This window comes from Sinocyclocheilus grahami, unplaced genomic scaffold (genome assembly GCF_001515645.1).
Source record: "Sinocyclocheilus grahami isolate Dianchi unplaced genomic scaffold, SAMN03320097.WGS_v1.1 scaffold1132.1, whole genome shotgun sequence".
Taxonomy (NCBI): domain Eukaryota; kingdom Metazoa; phylum Chordata; class Actinopteri; order Cypriniformes; family Cyprinidae; genus Sinocyclocheilus; species Sinocyclocheilus grahami.
The window spans coordinates 380471-386470 of NW_015506311.1; the positions used below are offsets into that span (position 1 = coordinate 380471).

Consider the following 6000-nt stretch of genomic DNA (forward strand, 5'->3'; position numbering starts at 1 on the left):
CTTGCCACATACAGTTGTTGCCTAATTTTCTTCGCTGTTCACTTTCAAAGGTCAGATTAATTAGTAATTGAGGACACCAAATGCTCTCGAACAAACCTCCATCTGCTGGAGGAAGGATTCCATGTGCACGGATGACAAACCAGCATATGTTAGTATTCATGAGATGGACGGTCACTCGCTAATCGCTGCTTTCAGTCATACATGAAGACCTCCTGTTGTTTGAGGAGAGCTTTTTTCATGCTTATGGTGATGGGAATCAATTATAAACATTTGAAGAATTCACATAAAAGTGATGAGATTTAGTTGCATTATGGTAATGACAGTTGTGTAAAATGTGCTTCATTTTCATAAAAAAATAAATACATAAAAATAAAAATCATAAAACATTTTAAAGTATCATGGTTATAATTTTTGTACTGGCTTTTATGATTTTTATTTTTATGTATTTATTTTTTTATGAAAATGAAGCACATTTTACACAACTGTCATTGCCATAAGGCAACAAAATCTCATCACTTTTATGTGGAAAAAAATACATAAATAAATAAAACATTTTAAAGTATCATGGTTATAATTTTTGTACTGGCTTTTATTTATTTATGTATTTTTTTCCACATAAAAGTGATGAGATTTTGTTGCCTTATGGCAATGACAGCTGTGTAAAATGTGCTTCATTGTCATAAAAAAATAATTAAAAAAATTATAATTTTTAAAAGGCAGTACAACAATTACTACCATGATGCTGTCACGGGTTGCTACGGTGCGGGAACACGAAGCGAGGAATGAGGAGACCAGGAGTACAAAACCAAGGAATTTATTTATATCGCGGGGAGTCACACGTAGCACAAGGAGTTGACATAAACATGTGACAGATCGCCCCCCTCCCGGACTGTACGTCCCACACCGTAACAGTAACATCGGGGAGGGAGGGCGCTCTGGAGGAGCAGGCACTAGATGGCGCTCTAGAAAGCGCTTACGAGGAGCGGGCACTGGAGCAGGCTCTGGGGCTGGAGCCAACACTGGAGCGAGCTCTGGGGCTGGAGTCCTCCCTGGGCTTGACTGGGGATCTGGAGCTCTCCCTGGGCTTGACTGGCGATCAGGAGCCCTCCATGGGCTTGACTGGGGATCAGGAGCCCTTCCTGGGCTTGACTGGGGATCAGGAGCCCTCCCTGGGCTAAACGGGGAATCAGGAGCCCTCCCTGGCCTTAACTGTGGATCTGAAGCCCTCCCTGGGCTTAACTGGGGAACAGGAGCCCTTCCTGGGCTAAACTATGAATCAGGAGCCCTCCTTGGGCTTAATGAGGAAACAGGAGCCCTCTGTGGGCTACACTCGGGAACAGGAGCCCTTCCTGGGCTGAACTGTGGATCAGGGTAGCGCTTACGTGGTGCTGACACTGGAGGGTGCTCTGGAGGAGCAGGCACAGCAAAGTGCTTTCGAGGAGCTGGCACTGGAGTGAGTTTTGGGGCTGGAGCCGACACTGGAGCCACATGAACGCTTGACGGGCTTGTCACCTTAATGTTCGTTGGGCTTGCCATATTAACGGCTGGTGAACTAGAGTAAGCCGAGGGCGGTGGGCTGCTTCTGGCTCGGGGCAGGACGCTCTCCAGACACCGGAGGATTCCTTCCCTCCAGCTCAGTCCCGTGGTGTCTGGGAGGTCCACGGGGCGATGCTAGTTGGCCCCGAGCCAGAACAGACAATTAATGGTGGCGTCATCGAGGGCCGTAGCTGCGGCAAGCCTGCAGAACTCCCAGGAATACTCCACAAAGGGGAGATCTAGGCGAGCTAAGGCAGAGAACCGAGCTGCAATTTCCATAGCCGCGGGGAGAACAAGGAAAACAAAAAACTTCTCAAAAAGGTGGAAAAAACTAACTCAAGGAAAAGTTGCCGCTCAATTTTTGTTTGGTCAGGTATTCTGTCACGGGTTGCTACGGTGCAGGAACACGGAGCGAGGAACGAGGAGAACAAAACCAAGGAATTTATTTATACCGCGGGGAATCACACTTAGCACAAGGAGTTGACATAAACATGTGACAGATGCTGTACAATTTAAAAAAAAATTTTTTACATATAAGTGTTGAGATTTTGTTGCATTATGGTAATGACAGTTTAAAATAAGCTTCACTGTCATGAAAAAAAAGATAAATAGTATAAGTATCAAAATACGGTATATATCTCGGTATTTTCGTTTTTGTATTTGTATTAAAAAAATTATTGAATATATATATATATTTCACTTACCGCCTAATGTTGTCCAACAAAACAATACATATTAAAGGCTATGAAAACAAATAAAGTGAATGTAACCATTTAGTGAATGTAAGATTTTATATTATGTGCAAAAAGGGGTTCAAATCACATTTCATTCTAACATTGTAACATTGCAATCTAAAAACTAAAATAAGGCTTTTAAAGCGGAAGTTAAATTCACTAAACTTAAAATGAAAATAAATGAGAACAAAAGCACAGAGTTGTTTTAGGCTATTTTGATTACCCCGTTACAATCAGTGCTATCATAAAAATAGACTTAAAATTCTACATGTCACATTTGTTGTCAGCGAAATGTATATTTTAGTCCGAATTATTGCGTTCCTATAGTTGAGCTCTGTCTGTTTGGTGCGCATGCACGCGTTCACTGAAGTCTGTGAAGTTTAGTGGATAATCCCAAAGCAGAAGGTTCATGCACTTCTGACAGAAAAATGGAAATATTTCCATGGCTTTCTAACATTTACAGATGCAGAATATACCTGTAAAATGTAAGTTATGCATTCAGGAAGACAGCACATCTCAAACACATTAAGCAGCGCGAGTAGCCTAGTGTCTCTGTCAGCGGCACACGCAGCCTTTCTGTCAGAGCATCCGCTTAAACTACGTGAAACGAAACTATAAACTATGTCTTACCAGTTTTTAAAGGCCTTAATATGAAGCTTGTCATATGTTTAGAACAAACTGGATTATGCAGTTTCTCCGCAGCAGCTCAGTCTGTTTCCTCCGCTATATTTTCAGATGCTCTCATATCAAACTACTGTATATCGATATAAACGGTATTGCTTCATATCGAATCGCTTATAAAGAAAATATTGAGATTTATCTTAATGCCAAAAAAATGTAGGCTACTTTGTAAATCAAAACAGGACACAGAAACATAAAAAGATTAACAAAAGAAAATGAGTTAAGGGAAAACTTGACTTTGGTTTGCTGGTGTGTGGCATTTCCAGACTGCGTATGAATCATACGCTGATCCACAGAAGGACTCTAGCATTGTCATTCTGTCCTGCATTCAGCATCCGTTTTTGGAGGCAGATAATAAAGCCGCTGTATATGAGCAGAACTGAGGGGAGATGTTATTGTAGGCCTGAGGCATCACAGAATTGTATGTGTGTGTGTGTGTGTGTGTGTGTGTGTGTGTGTTTGTACACATCATCTCCATCTGTTGAAACTCATGTTATCAGTGTGCGTCTGCCAGAAGCATACAGTTTGTTTTATTATTTTTATCCTGAGCACCAGATCTGAGTGAAGGAAATAAAGTAGCATGTGTCATGAAGAACAGGAGCGATGACAGCTGAGTCAGCAAGAAACGCTTTAAAGGACAGTGATTAAACTTTATTTGAAACATAGTTAAATTACACACAAAAAAGATAATATAATATACAAACCCGATTCCAAAAAAGTTGGGACACTGTACAAATTGTGAATAAAAACAGAATGCAATGATGTGGAAGTTTCAAATTTCATTCAGAATACAACACAGATGATATACAGTGGGGAAAAAAAGTATTTAGTCAGCCACCAATTGTGCAAGTTCTCCCACTTAAAAAGATGAGAGAGGCCTGTAATTTTCATCATAGGTATACCTCAACTATGAGAGACAAAATGAGAAAAAAAAATCCAGAAAATCACATTGTAGGATTTTTAAAGAATTTATTTGCAAATTATGGTGGAAAATAAGTATTTGGTCAATAACAAAATTTCATCTCAATACTTTGTTATATACCCTTTGTTGGCAATGACAGAGGTCAAACTCTGTAAGTCTTCACAAGGTTTGTTTTCACACACTGTTGCTGGTATTTTGGCCCATTCCTCCATGCAGATCTCCTCTAGAGCAGTAATGTTTTGGGGCTGTCACTGGGCAACACGGATTTTCAACTCCCTCCAAAGATTTTCTATGGGGTTGAGATCTGAAGACTGGCTAGGCCACTCCAGGACCTTGAAATGCTTCTTACGAAGCCACTCCTTCATTGCCCGGGCGGTGTGTTTGGGATCATTGTCATGCTGAAAGACGCAGTCCATTTTAAATGAGCCTTGGCCCAGAGAAAACGCCTGCGCTTCTGGATCATGTTTAGATATGGCTTCTTTTTTGACCTATAGAGTTTTAGCCGGCAACGGCGAATGGCACGGTGGATTTTGTTCACCGACAATGTTTTCTGGAAGTATTCCTGAGCCCATGTTGTGATTTCCATTACAGTAGCGTTCCTGTATGTGATGCAGTGCCGTCTAAGGGCCCGGAGATCACGGGCATCCAGTATGGTTTTCCGGGCTTGACCCTTATGCACAGAGATTGTTCCAGATTCTCTCAATCTTTGGATGATATTACGCACTGTAGATGATGATAACTTCAAACTCTGCAATTTTTCTTTCTGATATTGCTCCACTATTTTTCACCTCAGCATTGGGGGAATTGGTGATCCTCTGCCCATCTTGACTTCTGAGAGACACTGCCACTCTGAGAGGCTCTTTTTATACCCAATCATGTTGCCAATTGACCTAATAAGTTGCAAATTGGTCCTCCAGCTGCTCCTCATATGTCCATTTAACTTTTCCGGCCTCTTATTGCTACCTGTCCCAACTTTTTTGGAATGTGTAGCTCTCATGAAATCCAAAATGAGCCAATATTTGGCATGACATTTCAAAATGTCTCACTTTCAACATTTGATATATTATCTATATTCTATTGTGAATAAAATATAAGTTTATGAGATTTGTAAATTATTCCATTCCTTTTTTACTCACAATTTGTACAGTGTCCCAACTTTTTTGGAATTGGGTTTGTAATATAATATAAAAACTTATGCAACTTGAAATAAAACATTTTCTGGTCCCTTTTTTCAAATGTATGTCTCTATTTAATTTGTTTACCTATATAATCAAATAAAACAATTCAACTTGCATAAGACATTTTAAATCATTCTTGCATAACCCCCCCTCCCCCCTCATATGGGTCTATGGGTCATTTTATTGGCTGATGTTTGGCTGAAGCTGAGGTTTGGCACCACTGGCTGAGGTTTTCTGAAAGTTATCTTTGGTCAGCACTGTTTAGTGTAGAAACTTCTTAAGCAGTTATTACTGTCGCATAGGCTTGCCGCGATAGACGGTGTTGACGGTGATACCGGTGTTAAGCCGCAACACCGGTTACGTCACTTGCCCACTGCGTCACCGACCCCCACTGTCGTTTTTATTTTTTTATAGTAATAAAAATAATTTATTTCAGTAAAAGAACAGACACTACAATTAAAAACTGAACGCAGCTGCCCAATGCAGCGTGCCGAATGACAGTTGCATCACACAGATCAGATTTCATTTATCCAGTGAGGAGAGTGAGTCGAGCTGACTGACAAGAAGAGTGAGGTGAGGTGAGACAGACAAGACGATCGCGGATGATTTAGTTTCAAAACTAGATGCAAAAGCGCCTGTTTGGCAATATTTTGGATTTTGAAAAGCCTGTTGACTTTTGCCGTTTATCTAAGGTGATTTTGAAAGTTTTTTTAAACATTTGTATCTTATTTAATTGGTTCCACATTGTTTGCTGATTTTTACTTTATTTAAACTGTCATTTATTTATTTTATTTGACATTCGTTTTGCTTATAAACGTTCTACGTTTCTTATTTATTTGGTTATATATTATACGTTTACTTATTTCCAGTTTTGTATACTTATTAAACTTTATGCAAGTTATTTGTTATTTTATATTAGGCATAGCTTGCCCTATAGCATGGTGTATTT

The 6000-nt window shown here is 40.0% G+C and overlaps 1 protein-coding gene across 1 annotated transcript in view; it reads right to left on the reverse strand.

The window, feature by feature from the left end:
- The window catches only part of LOC107567192 (dedicator of cytokinesis protein 3-like), a 278352-nt gene that overhangs the window by 169043 nt on the left and 103309 nt on the right, over positions 1-6000 (reverse strand). The window lies entirely within an intron of this gene.